Below are 25,267 nucleotides of genomic sequence, written 5' to 3'. Positions count from 1 at the left end.
CACTCGAAAGTGGTCACAAAAAGTTCCTAAACTTTCGACCGGGTGGCGTTCTAACATTTCTCACCATTTGGCGCGCATTCGTATTGCTATACCATTACATTACTTTCATGAGTCTATCTGCCATATTTCAGGAGTTATTCAAAATTCTATGAAATTTCCAATGCTCTTTATTTTCTCAAATATTTACCATTTTTGCTCCCGGGCATTCCAAATGATTCTTATAGGCTGTGCGAATATATCACTTTTACGAGATCTTCCAATGGTCATAGCGATGGAAAAAGTGTCTAGGAATACTAAATGAGACATACGCTACACGATGATACCAACCGAAATGCCACCTGGCGGAAAAGTTTTGCACTTTTTTGCCTCGTCTTAATAAATCTACGGGCTTTGAACAAAGTTACAGCCTAATTCTTTTGAGGTTCTATTTGATGAAATGATAATAAGTTTACTAAGAACATGTACGCTGAATACTAAAAATTTTAATATTTATTATCATCTGATACTACTTTCAACCATCGATGTCTCAAAAACTTTTCTTCAAATGTTACGGGATGAATAATTTCAGTATAAAATTAAGGATTGTAAATTTAACCAATTTGAATTTCTTTGTACTATGAATCGCGTAAAATCTTAAAAAATTCTTCAAATTATAAATTTACAGAGGTGAGATCAGATGGATCCAGGATTGAAAACAGGGTAGGCTGTACTTATGTGTATTATACAACAATTCGCCGCTAGGAAAATTCTTCGCCGGAAAATTCACTAACAATTAACTGATTACAGTTCGATGCGAGTCAGTGAGTGAGTGAGTTTTTGCCAACGGACATACCATGCTGAAAACACCGGTTCTCGTCCGATCACCGAAGTTAAGCAGCATCGGGCGCGGTTAGTACTTGGGAGGGGGAACACCGCGTGCTGTTGGCATCACTTTGTGCCCGAGTGGCATGGTGGTAAGATGCTCGTCTACTATCGTGATGGTTGTTGTCAGGGTCCCGGGTTCGAACCCAAGGGAGGATATAGATAAGATATTTTCCCTAACGAACTCAAGGTGACCACCAATAGACAGAGCCTTCACTTCTTTCCCATCTCACTAATGGCAGTAAATTGCGATATGACCCGAGTTGGTGAAGTAGTGAATCAATAAGCGAGTAAGTCAGTCCGTGAGTGAATTAGTTAGTTTTAACTTAGTAGTGTCACAAATGATTAAAAAGGGTTGTATCTAAAGAAAAAAAAACACAAGAAAACTCTCTCTCTAGCAGTGAACGTAATGACATTATACCGGTAAAGGATTGAAAAAAAAAAGGTTCAGTAAAATATGTCATGTAACATATGAGGATAAATTCATATTTTGAAAGTTTACTCACCTCTGTACCCGCAAGATAATCGTGCCGGTATGCTGCTGCTTCCATATTCATGGTGTTTTCCAATGGTTGACTGAGTTCTATTTTCAAGTCAATGATGTCGAAGTTTTGGAATTGTGCGATAAGCTGGATTGCTTTTTCAGTTTCTTGGTCATCAAGCTTGAACTTGGCCCTGTAAGCAAATGGTTTACGAATAATCTTATTTATATTAATTAATAATATAATAACAGTTTATTGAAAAGAAAAACTTTCTTTTTTCGCCGGTGCATCAGCTGCGTAAATCTCGATTTATCTGGCTGATTCATCTGAAATGCAATCGCATGATTGCTCATATTTATTGGAATCAGCCTAGTAACAAATATTTTCAAACGTATTTTATACCGATTTTTTGGCGGCAACGGCACGGAGTCGTACGCATCCCGTTGATGCTCGTAAATTAAAACAACAAAGTAAAAATTATGTATTCAATCATTTAATTTCTAGTCAGGGGCCTTACCATCCCACCATGCTTATAAAAGGATATCCGAGAGAAACTGACGTGTCTAGCACTAGCGATCACTATAGGTGTCCACACATTCTGAGAGAGCATGCACTACAAATAGATGTTCGAGAACTGATATATTTAATTACGGCCGGCCAGCAGCCACTGTTGAGTATTTGGCACAACGACGACGTAGAATAGAAGGCAACCCAAAGGTTCATGGTAGGAATCCTACTCATTAACGCTATTTTTCCCTCTGTATTTACCTCACATCCTCAATTTTTTGAATGATTATACTTGTTTTTTTCATTTTTCATTGCACTCAAAGCTGTTATTAAACGTCCCGACATTCCCGGAGGTGTGTGGGATCACGATGCGCTTGCTATTGGAGGAGTTATTGTTTTGCAAAAAAAAAAAAAACCTGTCTATTTCAATCAAATGACCCTTCAATGCAAACCGCTGACGCTGAATATGTTTTAATTTATATAGTGCTCTTAAAATTGTTGGTTTTTAAGTGCATATGGAACTCATGCATTCTCCTCTGACTGTTTTGTATTTGAAATTAGTCCGATTTTACAAACACTTAAATATCGGAATGTTGTTCTGATTGGCGATATATAGATTTATTGAAGGATAATGATAACGTTGTCATTGAATATCTTGATTTTCTCTATGGTATCGGTTTCCAGTGTTTTATCGATAACATAACCAGATCATATTCTAATGGCAGTGGATCATGTATTGACCACGTTTTCATAAGAATGAACAGAAACATGGTCTCTATTTTAAATGTAAAAAAGTTCCCATTTGATGTTCTGGTGAACATTGCCTTAATCTCGTGTTAAAATCAAAGTTACTGAGGAAGAAAATAATTTTTTTACATGAATTTAATAAATGTCATGCATCACAACAACAACAATGGAAATTTGTAAATAAAATGTTAGGTACAGATCGGTCAAAACAATCATTGCCTATATACAATACAATACAATACAAATACAACGCCACAACAGGCAAATTGCCCAACGAGGTGGCTGACTTAAGAACATCATGGATCCCCCGAGCCATTTTTTGGAGGCCCTACATACTACTGCTACACCACACATGCACCCCGCCCACACCCCCCTCCCCCCCGTGGAACCCCCCCAAAAAATCGGTACATGCGGGAATGTACGTGTAGTGAAACCTGACGTGAAGTTTTTTGTTTCTCTGTAATGCTTGTTATGTGTAGTGCTGCCATCTGCCACCAGTTTTTCAAACTATGAGTGAAGTTTTATGATTGAATGATTTATCGTTGTAGGACTGTTGCTCTCTGTGGCGAGACTTTTTAACGGGGAGATCGTCTCGCATTTGCGCCTTGAAGTTGGGAACCACAGAAAACCAATTTCAGCCGACCACCACTGTGGGGTTCGAACCCGGATCCTCGCAGCGCGAGTCCGTCAAACCTTAGAACATTGTTTTTTCAACTTTCTCTCCTCAGTTTTCACCGTAAAATTTCACTAAATTAAAGTTTAGTATCCCTCTCTCTCTCTGCCTCTCTCCCTGTGTGCGTGCGTGCGTTTGTGTGTGTGTGTGTGTATGTGAGAGAGAGAAAGAGAGAAACAGAGAGGGGGGAGCATATTTGACATATACAATTTAAATTACCTTTCTTTCTTTTTCTTACTGTAATCATGCAATATGGTTTTGTATGGATAAGGCAAATATATATATGTGCCCATGTACAACATGTACAAATTATTACAGGAAAAACGTTATTACTACAAACATTACTAGAAACAATTAGAATATTTTAATGTAAATCATAAATGAAAAATATATAAATAATGACATAACTACGGTAATTAATATATGCACACACAAAACATGAAGTGTTATGACTGAATGATTTATCGTTGTAGGATCATTTTTCTCTGTGGCGAGACTTTTTAACGGGGAGATCGGCACGCATTTGCGCCTTGAAGTTGGGAACCACAGAAAACCAACTTCAGCCGACCACCACTGTGGGGTTCGAACCCGGATCCTCGCATCGCGAGTCCGTCACTATAACCACTCGACCACCACAGCGGCATATAATAAGGGGAAATCCAATTTTTCAACTTTAAATAATTTCAATACTCATTTCATTACGATGTCAAATGGAAATAATTCTTCATATCAAAATTATATGCTCCTACCTATTCAATTAACAATAACCCTCCATCTATGGTTTTTTCTGAAATAAGTTTCGAATATTATATCTGATATATCTCGAGGTAAAAATTGTTCTCTAACATTATTAATTCAAAGATACTAAGAGTGCTTCTCCGAATAATGTGGATTCTTTTCTTACATACTCTATTTTTCCTGATGTTTTAAAAATTGCAAATGTTACTCATGTTTACAAACGAGATGTGAATGTTTTTAACAACTATAGAGCTATATCTGTTCTTCCAATATTTTCGAAAGTGTTTGAGACCATCATAAAAAACCGAGTGTTTGACTTCCTCGACAAAACTTCTTTCCTGATACTCAACATAGGTTTCTATGTTAACAAAGTGTTCATCAGAAATTTGTATATTTCGTGGTTTCAATCACATATATTACGGTCTTTATATTGATTACAATAGTAATTATCGTCCTAAAATTAATCTACAAAAAAAAGTAATTCGACTAATATACAATGACTATAACACCCAGTCTAATATTCTTTTTCGTAATGCTGACGTTTAACTATTCAGAAATCTAGTGAGGGAAATATAATACTGAAAATTTATTTTAGGTAAATAAATGAGATAATTTATAATTTGTGTTAAGAGGAAAAGTGTGTATGAATCTTGAACGTATAATTTATACTCAATGTTTTTCCTTCGAGATCATCATCAATCTATTTTAGGGGTTCTTATCGCATCGGCTTCAGAAATGGGTCGAACAAATCCATCTAAATTATAGATATACCCTAACAGCACTTGCTGTTCCACAAATGTTGAAAATAAAACATTTTGTTTGTATAGGTGTTGCAAACTTTTTTTATAGGCGTTTGTATTAGTAGTTGAAGATCTTCAAGTGAGGGACAGTCTGAAAGATTAAAAATGGAGAAAGAAAAGGGGCGTATGGCATGGCAGTATTAGTATCCAGTGCAATACAAAAGATAATGTGGGAAGGAAATGGTTTTCTGAACGGAGTTCCTGGCACTTTCGAAACCATTTTTGCTGAACGCATATTTTGGTTGCTGTCCCTTTTGGTACAATAGAGTATTGACTATATTCTAGAAACCTTGGTTTTGATGCACATGTGCGTCGCGGCTCCCCCAGCTGGTTTTAAAGTAGCAATTGCTGTGTAAAAAACAATAAACGGAACAACACAACGGAAGGTGACACTAACCTGCCATGTCGAAATTTAGAGATAAAATTTTCTCTATTTTCACTGCGATTATAATCGGGTTCAGGTGAGGAACTTCATCGGCCAATTGCACTATCATATATCTGACACCACTTTGACGTGAAAACGTCATACACACACACACACGTGCGAATGCCGAATGGTCCCACACCGACCCAAAACTCATCATGTGTGACAGATTGCTTAAATGGATTGGTATGGATCGGCTTAATTTTCATCGAATCCACACAAAATTGGCCACTCTGAGCCATCGAGCCGAGACTCGACTTGAAAAATCGGCCACGCACGAGTGATTAAACAGGCCCGCACTGCGGCTGTGGTGGTCGAAATAGCGGACTTGCATCTCGAGTTCCCGGGTTCAAACCCCACAGTGGTGGTCGGCTAAAGTTGGGGTTTTCTTTGATTCCCAACTTTTTTCAAAGCGCGAATGCGAGCCGATCTCCCCGTTAAAAAGTCTCGACACAGAGAGCAACAGGCCTACAAACGCTACAAACATTCAATCAGTGCACTTCAGTCACTTCACTTCTGAAATATAGAGGGCAGCATGGGAAAACCAGACACTAGATACGCACTGTTAGGTACACGCACTTACACACAACTCACTAGGTAGTGCTAGGTAATTGCGCATGGCGATAGACCTGAGTTGTGCTCGTTTTAAAAAAATAAATACCGATCCCCCAACTCAAAGGGACTGGTGTGTCCCAGCTAGATTTTAATCTAGTCCAAAATGCATTTCAAGCCAGCGGAGACATAACTGTGTGTGTGCGAAATCCCCTCGCCAAATAAAGGAAGGGGGACCCACCAGTATCGCCAAGGGTGAAATTTTCGATCCGAAATCTATTTAGTATGGAATCGTGCATGAGTCGGGAATGACCTCTTCAAACGGACGTGATTTTCTTCTTGAGGTCATCGTGGTAAGTACTTGTTTCTCGCATGGGCAAACGAGAAATGTGCCCACAAGTCCCACAAATTTATTTTGGGGGGTGGGCAACATTTCTGCATTTTATATTTTAGTTCCCTTTCTCCCTCGTACACATTTTTGTAGAATAATGTGATTTTCACATTTTGTTGATATTTTTAATTCACGAAGAGGCGGAATAAGAAAAAATCATCGCATACTACCGAATTTATTTTGCTAGTAATTATACATAATTGTTACACATTAATACATCGCAACTATGCTTCAAACAATGTTATATGGGGGGGGGGGGAGATCTTTGAATGCCTGAGTGTGCAGTGCCTGAGACTTATGAGGAAACACGCCTTGTCTGTGGGAAACCGGGCGGCAAATATGATTTTTGTGGGGGGGGGGCATGATATTTTGCCACCCTTCTCCCTGTAAAATTCAATGATTTGAAAGGGCTTCAAAGTTTTTCGTCCGGGAAAGTTGACCTCCTCTCCTCTAGTTGAAGATGGTGGCAAGTGACGGATGAAGGTATTATCAGGATGAAGTTAAGAGAGAGAGAAAGCGTCAAAATACTGGATTTATCGATGATATTGGATGGCTTGCCTCATATTCGTGTCCTTTCTCTTGATAATTGGGGCGACATTTGGAGCAACGTATTGTATGTCACTCATTCGTTAGTCATTTTGCCAATCAGAAGGCTCGAGTGCGAGTTGTTGAACAGAATTTAAGTGAATTGTTTTCTAGCTGAAAACGAGATCTTATTATTCCTTCCCGTTCGTAGTCGTTATTGACGTGCTGATACGGACTCCTAGATTGGGTGGAGGGGGCGAATCACCAAGGGTGTGTTGTGTATAGGGTGCGAATGTTCAACCCTGTCCTCCCTCCTATGCCAATAACACTAGTTTTTTTTACAGAACGGTGGAATCGTCCCCTTCCTCTGTTCCGCCTACGGTAATTGAAGTCAAAATATAATACAGTCTCCGCCGTTTAATGCAATCACATTGAGCGACTAGGGTTTCTGATAATTAGAGGGCTAGGATTTTTTACGACCTAAAAATGAAATGAAACGCCATTGCTGATTGATTGAAAAAACTGAGTCTGTTTCTTTACAAACCAGCAACGGCGTCACATTTTTAGGTCATGGAAATCTGAGCCCTGTGGATAATAATAACCGAACGGTAAATATGTCACTAAAATGTCCCGTTTGCCAGCACGGTGGCAATCATAGACTTAAGATATAAATAGACCGCGCACGCTATTCATAAAACTTGTGGAACGTGAAGAAAAGATGAGCAGTATTGTCGGGGAAATAACAGGTTCTGCGCTATTACATTTGGCGCGTTTTCGCAGAAGCTAGGATGTTGCTGTAACGAAATTTGACTCAATTCGATCAAGTTGATGAAAACTTTCCTTCATTTCTTCAATGAATTTCACTCATTTTTATGTGAAATATTTAGGGAGTATCAGATTTGAAAAAATAAATTCTATAAAATAAACAAATATTGGAAAACGGAATTTTTTTATTTTCCATTAAGGGATAATTCTTAATAATTTCTTAACACATGGGTTTTTAAATTTTAATTGAATATATAATATTTGAAGGAAGTGAATATAAACAGTATAAATTTCATGAAATAAATTTTTTTGGCACAGTTTTTAATAGCTTTCTAAATATCTATACACACACAGGAAACAAAATATTGTATACAACAAATATATAATGTTTATGTTACTGTAAATTTGATAAATCCGTAGTGCGCGTTATCTTCAGAAATTATGCATAATAGTTGGTAAATATATGCATAATTACCAATATTTTTAGTAAGTTTGAATTTCGTAGCATTTATCACTTTTTACGAATGAATCGAATAATTCTCAAAATGAAGTTAGTAAGTTTAATGAATATGGAAAAAATCCATGCTGAAATATCACTTTATTTCAACAACTTAGTTCTGTCCGTATGAGATGCGTGCACTACACATATTTCGCCATAAAAATTAAATTAATAATAAATGCGAAGATAGAGAGAGATTTTTCATCGGCTTAGTTCATGTTGGCTTTTGCTGTATTTATCAGCATATGCAAACATAACCGTTACGAAGAGGGGTAAAAATACTATTATTTTTAGAGGTTGTTATGCATTTTTATGCAAAACTGCAATTGTCTAGGGGGGGGGGGAGTTTTCCTCACATTCTATTTAAATAGAATATTTTTCATAAATTTCTCCTTCTGAAAAGCATATTTTCTTCCAAGTTGAGCAAAACTCGAATGAACTCACTAGCTCGCCAAATCTCGCCAAATCTTGCGGAGACGTATATTTCAGTTAAAACTTCATAAAACTCACAATTTCAATCATTTATTGCCAAAAATTCTATTAAAGCATTTAATAATGATTCATGACATTTGAATTTTACCAAAACTTGGAACTTTAATTGAATTAAATCCAAAATGGAGTCGTTAAAAACTGAGATTACGTCAGAAATCCATTGCATCGTCAATTTAATATTCCAATTTTTAATTTATAAGAAGGGGAATAAGCAAAAAAGTATTCCTTTGTGAAAGGATAATGTTCCTCCTTTCCTAAACCGTTCAGAACATCCGAAAGCTGCACACGTGGTGACCATTCTAATGAAAAATAAGACAGCACTTGGAGATCGTCATACGAACAGCCATAAGGAAAGCATTGCCAGCGAGATTCCCTGACCAGCCTTTCGACCGGAGTCACGTGAGTCCGGATCTTTGCTTCACATTGTAACCCCTCGCGCGCACTCTATAGTATTATTACTCTGTGGTGGCAATACATCAAGTGACAATACAATTTGGTTGAACGGGATGTAGGGTAAACATGTGTTGGTAAAACGGCACCAACGGTTTTCCTTTTCACATAATTCGGGGGTGCGTTAGCCCAAGTCGGTAAGATACGATACTAAAGGATGTTTAGCGGTGTCGCGAGTTCGATACCCGGTTCGTCCTTGTCAGAAAACTTTCCTGACACGGGGGTGCAACAAGAAATCGGCGACGTGACCGCAGAAGAAATTGCTACCGCAGGGAGCCCCCCCCCCCCACCATCAAGAGGTTAGCGCGCCAACCTCTCGATGAGTATAAAAAAAAAAACAAGCCTGCCTGCCGTTCGGAACCGGCAATAGATTGTAGGTCCCAGTCTAATTAGCCCTCATGTGCAGAAAATCACTGTGGTACGACAAAAATAATAACTGATCCTAATTGGTTGCAAAATGTTCAATCGTTCGATTTAAAAAAAAAAATTATTCTAAAACGGGAATTTATTCCGCCATTGCGAGACGTTGTATCGAAAATGCGTGTTAACGAATCGGGTACTTTTTATAATGTACATTTCGTTTCATAGATCCTCTTGAGAACGTCTCTCGGAAAAATAAAATTGAATCTGGTCAACTGTGAAAGAAACCGACCAAGGAAATGAATGGAAAAAGGTTTGTTTTTTCCCGTCATATACATTTTCCTTCACTAGAGGAAGGCCATTGAAAAAAACAAAACAAAAACAGCTCCGCTCGTACATGGATCGCAGCGAATACTACGGACTCATTACGATATTAAGTGTCGAATTATTTGTGAACAAGGCGGGAGTGGTGGTGAAGAAGAATTCCTTTTAGACTTCTATATAGTCTTGCAGTGCTACAACGGTAACTTACAGGGGGCAAAATAAGTTTGGTTGAACCTTATCTTCAGAATGCACAATACTTCAAAATTTACATCAAACTGAAAACAAGCCCATCTCGCCTCGGTCGCGTAAGGACCCCTAATTTAGCCTAGCACAAATAGACTCGAGCTACTTGTGTATGTGTGCCGTACTTAAGATGCTGGGTGTGGCAAAGCAATCGAGCCCAAATGTGCGACAGTTTTTATCGAAGTAATTTGAAACTTCAATACCTCGGCTAAAAATAGATATAGCGCTGCCATCTTTGTTTTATTTTGAAGAGGAACGATTAATAATTGTGATAGTAACAGTCCGACGTCCATGTCAGCAGGATATCGCTTACTGTGAGTGCAAGTTGAACTCATAATTCTGTGGTGTTTGGTCAGAACATGATATTTCCAAAAAATGGCTTTTCGATCTAGTAGTAAGTCTCGCTAAATATAACTAAGTATTATAACTATAGATGTGAGATAAATGCACAAATACGTGCTTATATATACAGCTTAGCAACATGCTAATGATATTTTCATTCGCATTTGTGTGTATGCTGTATTTCTGACTTTTACATGACAATGAAAATGCTTATATCTCAAAAATGTGATTTTGGAGTTATTTTCTGCCCAAACGCCACAGAATTTTTGACTTCCCGGAATCGACACTTGTCCATAAACGGGACCATATACTAGGGACTAACTAACTCATCCGAGTGAACTAAGTATTTTTTTGAAGAGGAGTGTACGTGTTACAACTACTTCTGAATTCCCTGTCTGGAATATTCCGTGGCTATGAATTTGAAAATTTCTCAATTTTCTTAAAATGTCGCGATAAAAGAGAGCGGCCCCCCCAGAAATACAAAAATCGTTTATATTCATTTGGCATCTTTTAACCGAAAACACACCAGAGCAACCACTAGAGACAACGTTGGGGGATGGGGGTGTGTTCACCGCCGAGATCCTTGAAAAAAATCAGAAAGTTCATGAAGTGGATAGCACGAGGTGCCACTTAAATAAAATGCACTTATGCCCTATAAGATATATTGATTGCAAACTTACTTACCTTCAGGAACTAAAAATTTTGAATCCGATGCGGCTGTAGGCAAGAGTATAATGTTCAATGTACCATTGTTGATTTTTTATTTATATCATATTTCAACAATGCATATATATATATATATATATATTGTAAATTCTACAACAATCACTTCAATAAGTTGAAACCTTCTGTAGAAACTTTTTTGTTCCATCGCCCCACAACGCAATCTAACCCATGGGATCCTATTTTATACCACGATCTCCTATATAACCTATCTAGGTGGTCGTGGTTATACCCGTAGCTTCTACCGCCCCCCTGGAACTTTCCATCGCCCACGTTGGGAATCACTGATCTATATATATACAGTATATATATATATATATATATATATCGCATATGGTATCTACTAATTTAAATGGAAACCCTGTGCAGCCCCTTTAAAATTAATTTTCTATAATGTCTCTATGTCTTTCATTCGTATAGAATGGTACAGATGTACTCTTCGAAGCGAATCGCTAACGTTTCTGCGACGAGTTCTAATGTAACCTTTGGAGAGAATAGAGTATGTATTTCTCTGCTGATGACAGTCCCAGAGTCGCAAATTGTCTGCAAGCGATGCACAAACACTTCTGTTAATACTAGAGATTCATAGTTCCACTCTGAGATTCTCCATAAGGGAAAAATCAGAGGATTAAGGGACACAGTTTTGCAATCACATTGCAATTAAGAGATGACCACACAACATATTTCATTATGAAATCATGAAAAGTTCCCAAAAACTTCTCGCACTAAGTTACTGGAGTTTTCTTCTTCATACAACATTCACTAAGGGGGATTTAAATTTGAATATTCTCAAATAAGATTCGTATTAACTGTTGGTAAGATCGAGCTTTTTACTCGAGGAGGAGCGGAAGAGGCGGGATTCAGTATTTAAAGGTCGAAGAGAAGAAGAAGCGTAGGAGTGGTGTGGTTTGTTGGAGAGGCGCCGCGATTCTTTTTCCCCGCTGAGCTGTCTTCGGTGGTTCCAAGAAGAAAAGGCAGATCTCTCGTAAGTGGGAATTGAGATAAAAACTGATTACTTAGAGAATATCTATAGAGCCACCGAAATTCTCTCTGGCCACCCACCGACTCCTCATGAAAGCAAGCCTTACTCGTAAATTAAATTTAAATATTAACTTTTTTAACGAAGGGAGGGTTGTTAAGAAGTCAGATTTCTATACGCATACATTTTAACTCGGTTGATTGAAATCCAATTCATCAGTATGGGATCCGTAAAACTCGCCTCAAGCCGCATGTTAATCTTCGACCTTAGCCGCTGTGGTGGTCGAGTGGTTATAATGCCGGACTCGTGATGCGAGGATCCGGGTTCGAACCCCACAGTGGTGGTCGGCTGAAGTTGGTTTTCTGTGGTTCCCAACTTCAAGGCGCAAATGCGAGCCGATCTCCCCGCTAAAAAGTCTCGCCACAGAGAGCAACAGTCCTACAACGATAAATCATTCAATCATAACACTTCACTCATAGTTAGTAAAACTGGGGGCAGATGACAGCACTACACATAACAAGCATTACACAGAAACAAAAAACTTTACGTCAGGTTGCACTACACGTACACGCACATTCCCGCATGTACCGATTCGTTGGGGGGTTCCGGGGGGGGGTGCATGTGTGGTGTAGCAGTAGTAGGTAGGGGCTCGGGGATCCATGATGTTCTTAAGTCAGCCACCTCGTTGGGCAATTTGCCTGTTGTGGCGTTGTATTTGTATTTGTAAGCGATATGCGTAGGTAACTTTATACAATTACAAATGCAACGCCACAACAGGCAAAATGCCCAACGAGGTGGCTGAGAAAAAAGATGCCTATAAAAATATGGATGTCATAGGCTATATTTCAAAAATACAGCAACCCAATTAAAAATGCAATTAATACAAATTATAAACAATATATACACGCCTTTATACACGTGATAAAATATTATACAATGCTCATAAAGAATACTTATGGTTGTCTTATTCTAAGTATGGATAGCTTGTCGATATATCTCTTCATACTTTGCTCTGTACATTGTTTTACCGTTCTGAAGTAAATTTACGAAAATACAGCGTTGATCAGATTCGTTTCGGGGAAGGGAGGCGAGCCTGGTGCCAAGACTGAAAACGGTAATAACACCAATGGGGTAACTTGTCTTAACGAGATCTACCTACAGACATAAAAAACGCTCATATATATTCCGCCTATACTTGTGGAGACATGCGTTGTTAAATCATTTCGTCATGCAGTTTTTAAGGATGTATTCTGATTTATCAGATTCGTGCCCCACTAAAGGGCATGTCCCACGGGAACTTGCTTTGCTACGCAGGGTAAGATAATTAAAGTAAAAGATAATAAAAGTCTGTTGGACAAAACTCAAAAACCACAGCCGGCGTGAAGGAAATCCCGTACTGTTTTCGGACTTTTCAAAGGAAGACGCTCGTTCCGTGGCCTTTGTATCGAAAGCCATAAAAATTATTGCTTCCCCCAGACCCGAGACGACCACGGATCCTGACAAATACTTTTATTATCTTTAACTTTAATTATCTTACCCAGTGTCGCCAAGCAAGTTATCGTGGGACAGGCCTTTTACAGTATAGTGGTGGCACGGACGACTCAAAGCCAACGATGCTAAAAATCACGTGACTTTATGTATCCGATCGCAGGAATATATTCCCTACGAATGGATAGCGTGGTTTTAACAACTTAATTACCTGTACCGGTTGTGAAAGCGAAAATGCAGTGTGTAGCAAAAAAACAGAAAAATCTAAATTTTTATACGGTCTCCCTGTCCCTCTTGAAAAGGAAAAAAAAATTTAAAAAGTTTCTGTAGGGGTACAATATTCGCTGAGATGTTTGAATTAAAGAAATCGGAGAAAAGTTGGAAGCTACAGCATAAATCACGGAAAGGGAGCGTTGTCCGTTAGTTTTTGCAACATTTTTCCGATTTTTAAATTTGGATATCTTAGCGAGTATTGGGAACTTACTAGGAAAGCTCCTAAGCTAAACTCACAGAATTCGACGAACATTTTACAGGTGTTAATGGCTGAAAATATGCACTGTGAAAAAATTAGCTGCGGAATTGCAACAGAAGAGCTGTAAAAGCATAATACAAATCAACATTTTTAACGCAACCCTACTTGGCGAGGATTAAGAGAAAAGCGGCAAATTCTTAATTGAACTGTCCGTGTTTCCTCCGAATGAGTTTAAATCTGTTGCAAAGTTATTTTTGGGTATTTTGCATTCGAAAGTGTTTGAAATTGAGTTTGAATATATATTTTTAGTCTCTATATATATATATATAATCGTGCATTTCTCCTACACTTTTATTTTACACAAGTGGAACAAATTAGCGAGTTGCAATAATTTTTTGTTGTTGTTTTGTTTAATGCTGAAAAGTCTTTCGCATGAAATTGCATTGTTGTATACCTCAATGTTTTGGAATCTATTTTTTTAAACCAGCTGTGGGTTTCTATAATAATAGAAAATGCCACCACATATTAATGTGTTCAACGCGGTGTGGATGCTGTGCCACTCTGTTCAAGATATGGAGCTGACAGGTTTTACAGAAGCCGAAATAAATTTAAAAAATTAAGTAAAGGAAATTTAAAGTAAATAATGGAAAGAACCTGAATCTATTTACGAAATGTTTAGTGATGAAGTTGAAGACACTCTGGATTTCGAGTCATCGGGGGTTGACGAAAGTGAATTTGACAATTCTGATTTTGACATTATAGATGAAAATGATGAAATGTATGTAGGTGAAGAGTTAAATGAGGAAGTCCAGAGTATCCCATTTTTGAAACTACATAAAAGAGCGACCGTTGAAAAAAATGAAACATCGCACACTAAAATCTGTTCAAAGCGAGTATAGATTTGTAAACAGTTTGTCTCAAATGTTTTTGTGGGAAAATCACGTCAACAAATTTGGTGATAAGAGGCACAAACTATACGAAATTCCAAAAATATATTTTTCAAAAGTACATGACGGATTTGAAAAGCTGGGCTTGTAATAAAATTATATCCTTAAAATGCCATTCACACAAAGCTTCCAGAAAATGGCTCTGTCATTTTAAACAGAAATGTAGAATTGTTAGCAGAAAAATTACTAAAATGATCGCTCAAAAGCAGATTTATGAAGAGGATCTTATTGTAAATGCTTCTAACGCACATGTAAATGATGTATTTTGTCTAAAGAATTCGCAGTTGAAGGATAACCAGATGTTTAATACTGAAAGAAATTCATTCGGGAAGAGAACGCTTGATTTTTTGTTCAGAACAGATATAAAAAGTGCTGCAAAATCTATCCATGCTACGACCCATTCACATACTGTAATGCCAACAATCGGCAAAGGTGGAATGCTGCTATCGCTTTTATTCATTGTGTAATCTGAACATAAAGGACAATTCGGAAACCAAGTTCGGCACAAAATGTTTCAAGCTGACGGTATTTATACCGTCGCTTCGAAATTGGGGAAAATGGGATCAAAAGAACTGCGCGAATATTTATCGGAAGTGTATTTTAAAAACACACCCGATGAAACCGTACTTTTAAAAAGGATTCTTGGCCACCCTTCAAAAACAATGATTTGATTGATAGTATTACGCCACCGGGTAAAACCGTCCATGTATTTGTGATGAGACCTAAAAACCATTCATCTAATGCAACCGCTTGATAGGTACAGTTTTCGGGTGTAGAAAAATTTCGTTCGAAAATTTTCAGATTTAGTTATGATTGAACAAATACAAATCCGTTTTGTTTCACCGAGACAATATTTTTAAAGTACAGTAAATTGCACACATTGCACACCACGCTACGTTAACATGTGGAAATATTCATGGCATGCATGCTCATATGTACACAGAAACGCATCCTGGGTGTTACGAAAATCCTGTTGATTTCATATTTATTGCAAACAACGCACTTGATTGCTAGAAACAAAACTGTGTATCCAAAATATTCGTTCGCTGTAAAATACGTTTCTGCTTTATGCATTTCTGCAATAAGCCTCATATTTGTAACACTTACAATTTATAAAAAAATTAACCCTTTCATTCTACCTGAATCTATTGTAATCAATTATATCTGTTGCATCAGTACCATCTTGCATAGTTTACATCTAATCATCATATTCTGGTTTTCGAGTGATGCTTCTAAGAAGCTATTTTTTGAAATACTAACGTCTCTAAATACAGCATAAAGCATGTTTTGATAGTATAAACGCATTAGATGTTTTCGTTAATTTTCAAGAATGCAAACTCGCCAATTGATGCTAACTGTACGGGTTTGGCATCTCGGACCCAATTTTCAACATTTATTTACTCCTCTCCTAATGCAATTCCGCAGCTACTTTTTTTTCACAGTACATATTTTGAGCCATCTACTAACGCCTGTAAAATTTTCGTCGAATTCTATGAGTTTAGCTTGGGAGCGTTTCCTTGTTAGAAACATGGGATATTTTTCTGTTGGCCTCAGGAAGCGCAGGGCAACAACTTTTCTAATCGCGAGTAAGAGAGCAAGGGCACCGTATTAAAATTTAGATTTTTTTTTGTTTTGTGCCGCACTGTGTGCTCGCTCTGAAAACTGGTGCAGGGTAATTTTTGAACGACGTCTGAGCATTTTTTCAAATTGGAATCCCCCTCTACGACGGACGGTTGATTAGATATAGTCTGCATTAGCACTTACAGGAACACCCTCTGCATTATTCCTTCCTCTGATTTAGATTGCATTAACTAATATAATTAATCATTAATAAATTTCGTTAATTTAGTAAGAACATCCTGCGACGCAGAATCCATCTTAAAAAGCGGTAAAAAGAAATTAATACTTACTAAGTAATTCTTAACAAATAGGCTGCATTTTTCGAATTTATTTGAATTTATATCGTGATATTGAAGCAGTGACAAAGTGATAAATTACTGGTGGTGTTTTTTTGTTGTTGTAATCTATAGTTTTACGATGCATCACCACATCCCGTAGCTCATTAGTGCGAGAAAGTAACACTTTCTACTAAGATATGCACTTGAAGATATATAAAAAGGTGAATATAAAAAGAAGAAAATATTAAATTTTTTTTTAAATATATAATATTCACTAATGGAAGTTGAAGGATATTTCGACACTTCTAATATTTTCTTATATCCGACGTTGTATATAAAAGAGGGAAGAGGCCGAGTCTCTCTTCCTTTGGAGATTTTAGATGATGGTAGTGGAAGTATTGATGTTTTTTGGCGTCCTTTGAAGAGAAACATTCTCACTTCGGGAAAAAAAGCTCAAAGTAGTTTTTTATCATAAGAACTCGGTTAGCGTGAAATGCAGGACGTCTCTTGAGATTCTTATCTTTCCAGGAGCATTCCTGTTTTCCTCATCTTTATTTGGCTGTTTCCAAAAGAGACCCTGCTTCGCTTCAGTTTACTTTCCTTCAGAAGAAAAGTTCCGCTTTTCATACTGATGGAAAAAAGCAGGAAAAAAATATATCGATACATTAAGGCGGTCTTATATACAAGTATGATTCGTTCTTATGTACTCGTGAATGTATGACTGATAAGCAATGACGGGCTGGTTTATACTAAGAAAACGGAAAGTCATTGGTGTTCCCCGTCGCTATATATGACACTACGTTCTGGTAAGATTTTTTTTGTCAGTTTCTAGTCTCATAGTGGGATTATACTGTAGTAATAATATTACCATGGGACTAAAAACTGACAGATAGGAATCGAAGTGTGTAAAAATGTTATATAGTAATACAGGCGTAAAGTAATGCGTGAATCGTTGATTTGTATTCGTGCTGTAAAGCAAATGTTTGAATTTTTGGATTGAAGCTCCACCAGATAGTTGTGCTCCTATCACAGTCGACTCCCGCTATAACGAACTCATAGAGACCGGAGAAGTCACTTCGTTATAACGAAATAATAAAGGAATTGCAGGTTTTTGCATTGTTTTACTGTATAAATTTATCTGGGGGATTCGAAAAGTGTTCGTTAAAATGAGACATTTTCGCTATAACGGGATTCAACTGTATTCATTGTTTTTTGTTTTTTTTGTGCTTTATATATATATTTTCAGAATTTTTTATTTTTATCGTTTTATAAATTTTGCATTTGAATTTCATTGTAATTTTTCATTTCAGAATTTCTAAAATTTTTCATATGTGTTTTTTTATTTAATTTTTTTATTCATTTTAGAATTTAATTTTTTGAAATTTTTCATATTAGCATTTTTCTACTTTTTCTTATGTGTGATTTTGCCTTTCCTTATGATTTTCCTTTTTTTTTATACTTTTATAAAAAATAATAATAATTTCTATTTCATTTAGTGTCGTTTTTCAGCATTTTTGAACTTTTCTAAATTATTCTTATTTCTCAATGTTTAATAGCTTTCATCTGGCTCTTGCCTGGTTTGTTTTGCACGAATTTTAACATTTGCGTGTGAGTGTTTTTCCACGCCTAGTGCTACTTCTATTTTTGCATGCAAATAATAAGTAATAAAATCTAGTTTTAGTTCAGAAATAAATAGCATCTGTAGTCCTATATTTTTAAATCGATAATCTCAAGCTTTGCAGCAACATTTTCCAGATGGTAGATGGCAGCACTACTCAAATCGAGCATTACCCAGCAACAAACTTCCCGTTACGTTCCAACACCAACACGCACAAGCCAACATGTACAAATTCGTTAGAAATTCCGTAGAGGAATGTGAACGAGGGGCATATGAGATTTAGAAGTAGTAGCTATATTTTCCTCTAATTAGTTGGATTTCATTATATTGCCAGTTAAGTTTAAAATATTCACAGCCTACTAATAAATGAATGGATTCAGTGTCTTAAACATGACTGTACAATTTCGGAGATGATTGGATAAACGGTGAACAAAAGGAATTTGCTGTTTGCTACATTCGTATTGAAGACCCAGTATATAATTTGAACTTCACTGAAGTTAATTACAAGTGATGCCGATTGGATGTGAAGGAACTGAAGAACAATGCTCTCGATGTATTCACTATTTGTAGCAATCACAAGTCGTAGTCACGTGAAAAAAACTTGCATATATCTGTGAAAATCCAAAAGTTTCGCCAACTGGCGGATGTGAATATAAATCCAGGAAAGAAAATCCAATTGTCTCGTCGGGAGGTCGAACCCACAACCTCTCCCTTGTTGGGTGAGCGCAAAGAATCCTCTTTCTTTAGAGCTCGTGTGCGCTGAACGGGCACCGTACATGGGCGGTCAGACCTAAATCCGGAAAAAGCTCACAATACAAATACAAGGTCACAACGGGCAAAATTCCCAACGAGAGGTGGATGAGAATTGTCGAGATTGCTGATGCTGCTACTAGACGGTGACGTATTCGAAGATATGGGTCTGTCAGTCCATGTACGGGTCCCGTTCAGCGCACACGATTTCTGTGGAAAGAGGATTCATTGCTTATGTGGCGTAGTGGGCTAGCGCGTTCACCCGGCAATTGAGAGGACGTGGGTTCGATTCCCCGCAGAGGCAGGTGAATTTTCATTCTTGAATTTAAGGAAAGGCAAACAAAACTGCTCAGCACTGTGAACGGAGGCTTTGTTTCCCGTCACAGTCGAGGATATATGTAATCTGTATTCATTGTGTATTTAGGGCATTCTCACACAAATCTTTCCCACTTCCACATGCCAGCTTCTTTTTCTTCTTTCTTGCCCACAAGTCTTTTCCACACTTCTTTCGAAATCCCAGGCTCTTGTGTGCCACTGGGCGCACGTGAAATTTTTCTCCCTAGTCATTGGATTTAGTCACCCATTTTTGTAAAATGTCTTATACGTTGCATCGAGTTGATGGCTGTCTTCATGGGGAGAACGACGCGAGTAATTCGAAACTTGCGAGCACGGAGCAAGAGGAGCCACTACTATAAACCTTTGCTAACTTTTCCGACACAACTCTGCCTTTTTTTGAGGTAACGGAAGTAAGGTGCTTTGCATCAGTCCGGGGTTGTGAGCGGTTCTATCTATCTATCTTTCGCTCAGCTAATTGTCGAAACCGTCGTATGAATAGCAGTGAGTGACATCATCTTCGGACCTGTGATCAAATGTCTTTAGATGAATGGACAAGCACGCATTAGAGACGTAATTTCCAAATAGCGGGAAATAAAGGCAGTGGAAGACGAGCATCTTACCAATGCACTACTTGGACGCAGGCGGCAAAGATTTTAACTACAGGTACGGAAGATAGATTACAGATCGATTATCGGTAAAAATTTTAACAGAAAGATACGTTGTGGACCATCAGTTCCACAACGTATCACCAGAAACTTTCAGTTTGAAGATACCGTTCGCTGCATTTGTATTGTGTGGCCAGTGAAATTAAATATGCCGAATTTTCAAACTAATTTTTTTTTTCAAACCGAGCACAACTCAGGTCTATCGCCATGGGCAATTTACTACCTAGTGAGTTGTGCCGGAAGTGTAAGTGTGTGTGTACCTAACAGTCTGAGTGTGTATCTAGTGTTGTGTATGATTTTTCAGTGCTGCCATCTATATCTCAGAAGTGAAGTGAGTGATGTGTAGTGACTGAATGTTTGTACTGTTTGTAGGACTGTTGTTCTCTGTGGCGAGACTTTTTAACGAGAAGATCGGCTCGCATTTGCACCTTGAAGTTATGAACCACAGAATTTCAAACTAATTGATATTGAAAATTCGGCATATTTAATTTCACTGGTTGCACAACACAAAATTGCAGCGAACAGTATCTGGCGATACGTCGTGGAACCGACGTATCGCAATCTATTACTATCATGAGAGATAACTAAAGTTACATTTTAGAGCAGGCATCTTTAACTAATTGCTCCCGAGTAAAACGCTGAGTAAAGCATTTTTATTCAGTCCATAATTTGTGACCACCGAGGTTTGGTGTTACACCGGTACTCATATACCACTTATGACCAAGAAATATACAGATTCAACACTCTCAACGGCAATGACGAGATATCTCGTCTAACTTTGTCTTATACTTCGGCAGTAACGACATATCTCGCCACCTTAAAACCCTCTTTTGTCGGTGATGACGAGCTGAGCTATCTCTGCGAAGCAGGCTTGCTTTGCTAACACGGTTTTCCACCTACCCTTCCTTTACCGAATTTACCAACAAAATCACCGGTAACGCTGATAATGTTTTCAGCATTTATCAAATTTACCAACGATGCTTGGGTAAATTTACTAACTATGCATATTACCAGTAAAACAAGGTATAACTTTATTCAAACTTACCAAGACGATTGGTAAGTATGATTAATAACCGTTTATTATGCGTAATAACCGATTTATCACATTTACTGTGACATACACATAACATTTTACAACATATGACATTATGTATTTCCCGTCGATTTTTTACATTAATGATGAAGAAATATTTTCTTTGATCTATTCATTCATTTATACATTTTGAAATTCGGAGGCATTGATATATGATATATGATAATACGATAAACCTATCGACATTAATTGCCATAATGAGATTCCTTGAGAGAATGCATTTGAATCTGAACTAAACATCTCGTGATTCGAGCCATTTGTGAAAGCACTCCCGCGAGTTTCAAGGATGTGTAATAACAGAATATATACGATATGGTGTAGTTTGCTAAATAGAATACGCATACAATATATTGAGAATGCTTCAATTTATGAATAACTTCCTATCTTATGATCGATAACAGATAGAATTTCAACAGAACGAGTTTCTGAGTCATTTTTGATGACTACCGATCACATGTACGATAAAAACTTCTCGTCTCTTGAAAGCTTATTCTATTAATCATGTACGTGTTAGACATTGGGTGTGGGGTTGATATAAATTTAGTGTAAAATTGCAAATTGTTCAAGATGATTTCTCTTATTGATTGTAGACTGAACTCGAAATGGTCAATAAAACCACTGGGTGACCCAGAAGAAAAAATATATACTTCACGGCATAATGAATGTACGGTCATGTATGCTACAAAATCGCGTTATTTTTCCAAAAATTAGAACACCCCAGAAATTTACGAGAGCGATTCTCAAGCTGGAAAGCCTGAATTGAAGATACGGTTGTAATTCGTATTTGCATCTTCTAAAAACTTCTTCTTGAGCATATTGGCGGCAAAAAATTAGAACAACCCCGAAAGTTGTTTAAAAAAATTAGGACATTTGACTTGAAACGAATTGTTACATTTTTGGGCGAATTTACATCAACTTGATCGAATAAGTATTTAATGTATTTCGACGTTTTGTCAACACTAACTCAGAATAGTTCAATCTTCGCAATACGGGTAGAAAACGGTCATTTCTGCAAACGCAAAATTACGTGTTCATTTGCTTGGACAGTACGAACAAACGCACGCATGTGATATCGTATAACAAATACAATGTAATGTGACCATCCATCTGTGGCATGGACCATGGATTTTATAAATCAAGATATTGAATTGATAAGTGTCCAGCACAGATCTGCTGCCGAAAAATAATGAATCGGAGGACTTCTCATTAGGATCTCAACCTTTTGATTCCAAAAGTTGAAGACTTCTATGGCGATGCAAATTTCATTTGCCTTCATGATTTTGACTATGTCTAAGAAGCTATATCGATGCTTCAGCAATTCACATAGGCAAAATTTTGATGGCAAATGAAATTTCTTTCTCCATACAAGTCTTCAACTTCTTGAATCAAAAGGTAGTGAGCCTAATGTATATATACACCTCCTTCCGATTCATTATTCTTTTTTTTTTTTTTTTGGTTTCAGCAGCTGAAGACTTCGTTTGAACCTGAAAAACGAAGGTTGGATCAAGAATTTGGCAATTTCCACCTGAAACCTGAAAGACCAGATACCCCCACGTTGCTATTCCTATGGAACCTCTAACGTACAGGGAGTGTGCAGGAAGGCAATTTCCACCAAAAACCATCGATACTTCGGCGGTTTCGTGATGTCTGATGATTGCTCCTGATCAAGAGATTGTGAGGTGCAGTTGAAGAAAACTGCGCCATTCGGGCGCAGTGGTAAGATCCTCGTCTTCCACTGTGAAGGCTACCATTAAGGTTCGTGCGTTCGAATCCACTCGTAGAACGTCTTTTTTTTATATCCCCCTTTCTATCTGTGGTTCCCCGTTTTAGAGTATCCCAGGGCCACAAACGGGCCACCTGGCATCAGATTGCCTGCAGTATTATATAACATACAAAGAAAAATAATTTCAATGGAAGTTTTGCTGTCACCTACTGAATAAAACTGTTGTAGTTTTCCGATTGAAGTTGACGACGGGATTCTGAATTGCGTTATAAAGTAATGAAAAAATTACTGCATTATATTGATTATATTTTGAAAAGCAATAATATACATAAAATTTTTAAGCTGAATGTAAAACTTTTACCAGTGGATGATTGCATACAGCAATATAATTAATATACTCTATCAATTGCAAAACCTATTACGAATGTCAATTAAAAAATTATATTAGGTCTATTCGGTAGATGGCAGCGCATATTTCAAATGAATGATTTATGTTATTAACTTGTTAAATTGCAGTGGCTCTTGACATGGTGCCATATGGCTCCTCTAGCGTCTCTGGGATATTCTGGGGGGGGGGGGAGCACAGGTGAAAATCAGATGAAGGGTCCACGACAGTGCTGAAGAGTGCCCTCAGAGAAAGAGAGGATAGATTTCAGGTGAATTATGGTGGGACAAAATGAATCCAGCACAGCATGGAACCAGGACTATATAAATCCGCGGGTCCATATTCATAGGAGGGGGGGGGCACATGATGAGTTCTGGTACTACAATTTCTGGATGTAATTAATATTTAAGCTATTACTTCTCGCCAGTCAAGTACGGGTGACCGTAGGACACTGTCAGGGCTGTCTTCCTACGTGGAACGACCCGGGAGCCTCAAGTTTGAAAGGGGTGCTCACGATAAGGGTATTTGGTCAAAATTTTCAATGTGCTCCAATATGTGAATAGCATACTATACAGGCATTTCTATCCAAGTACGGGGCCTCAGAAAAATAGACGACCCTGCACTTTTTCTGAAGACGCATGATATGTTGAGACACCCTCCCCCGCAAGAGGGAATTTCACTGATTTCTAGCCCAGGATAGGCGCGGGCCAAGGTCAATATCTCTGAAAATTCATTGGCTCGTCCAATATATATATATAATAATTATTATTATTATTGCATTGTATTTTTGATGAAATGTCGTTCTCTTTAGTCATTTTTATGTGAATGAATAATTGTGGAACGAATTATCAGTGTTTCCATTATTTCCTATGGGGGGAGTTTGATTCGAACTAAGCTCATTAACCGAAGTTCTACTGTATATAGATTGTGAGCGGCATGTTGTGATTGGACATTTATATATTTGCACCGTTCCACAGACTATTTCTCTCTGTGCGGAGATTTTTTGGAGTAGAAATTGGCTTATATTCGTGCTTTATTGTCTTAACACATTAACTTATTATTTCAAATCATTTTATATATAAAAAAATTAACTAGTGTCAAATCAACCGGTACTTAAACCAAATAAAACATAATTGATTATTTATTTTTGTGATGTATTTTGAAATCACTCATCACTTTACTTTTAAATCAGATTACTGATACAGTTTTTTTCAATCAGTGAAAACGTGGAGCATAGAGATTAGCCGCTTATTGAGCAAATTTGCCACTAGTTTGAATAGGGAAATGATGCGCACACCTCCCATATAGAGACACAATAACTATAAATACAACGCCATAACAGACAAAATGCCCAACGAGGTGGCTGAGAAAAAAGATGCCCATAACAAATATGGATGTCATATATTTCAAAAATACAGCAACCCAATTAAAAACACAATCACAAAAATCATAAACAATATATACATATGGTAAAACACTATACAATGCCCCACAATGTCAGACAATAATAATATTAGTCCATAATATTCATCAAATTACAATGACAACTCGTCTAAGATAATTCATTCCTGAATCACGTTTGTTAACCGAAATGCAATTTAATACAGGATTTTATGGAAAATCGTTTAATTCGTTCCAGATAAAACGATGATTAAAGTGCCCGAAATTTAAAGAGACGTTTTTTAAAACACCAGAGAAACTAAAAAAAAATAGTGGTTTGAGAACGTGAAGAACATGAAAATAAGAGCTGATTTTCTAGCTTTCTTTTGAAATATTCTGACAAAATCAGTTTATTTCTGCGTCTGATACATGTAATCTGCTGTGTCACATGCTTTGCCTGATAAAATACCCTAACTGTTCAGTTTGATACGAATGGTCTTCCACTGTCCCATTCTCTGAAAACAGGCTTATTTTCAGTGAATTTTGAAATAATGCACTGAAATTCAATTTTTTTCAGTGCATTTTCCATAATTCAAATCTTTCATTCCACATGAAATGATTCAAAAAAATTTTAG

The 25,267-nt window shown here is 37.3% G+C and overlaps 1 pseudogene; it reads left to right on the top strand.

Annotated features, from left to right (window-relative positions):
* Positions 1–818: 818 nt before the first annotated feature.
* Positions 819–927, top strand: LOC149078575 (5S ribosomal RNA; annotated as a pseudogene).
* Positions 928–25,267: the final 24,340 nt, after the last annotated feature.

Source organism: Pholcus phalangioides, unplaced genomic scaffold (genome assembly GCF_987345545.1).
Source record: "Pholcus phalangioides strain wild (caught in Gottingen) unplaced genomic scaffold, Ppha-v1.0 ptg000013l_1, whole genome shotgun sequence".
Lineage (NCBI taxonomy): Eukaryota > Metazoa > Arthropoda > Arachnida > Araneae > Pholcidae > Pholcus > Pholcus phalangioides.
Note: the sequence above shows the minus strand (reverse complement) of the source record. Positions and strands in the feature narration are given on the sequence as shown.